Genomic DNA, 275 nt, shown 5'->3' with positions numbered 1-275 from the left:
TTATATATATATATATATATACATACACCTATACATATCATGCGTTGCATACATGTTAAATTGATCAAGCACAAACAGTAGTAGGTAATTATTCGTGAACAGTTTACACATTTCGAAACGAATCAATGACAACTCATTTACAAATACTAGAGGAATCACGTTTTTTGAATAGAGATATCAGATATATCTGATAACATCAAGTCTGACTGTACGATGAATATATTATTAGTGCCATTGCGACATTTTATCTTTTCATGTTTGATGAACGATAAAGA

The sequence above is a fragment of the Atta colombica genome, unplaced genomic scaffold, assembly GCF_001594045.1.
Source record: "Atta colombica isolate Treedump-2 unplaced genomic scaffold, Acol1.0 scaffold1, whole genome shotgun sequence".
Classification (NCBI taxonomy): Eukaryota; Metazoa; Arthropoda; class Insecta; order Hymenoptera; family Formicidae; genus Atta; species Atta colombica.
The sequence above is the reverse complement of the archived record's forward strand: the minus strand, read 5'-3'. Positions refer to the sequence as shown.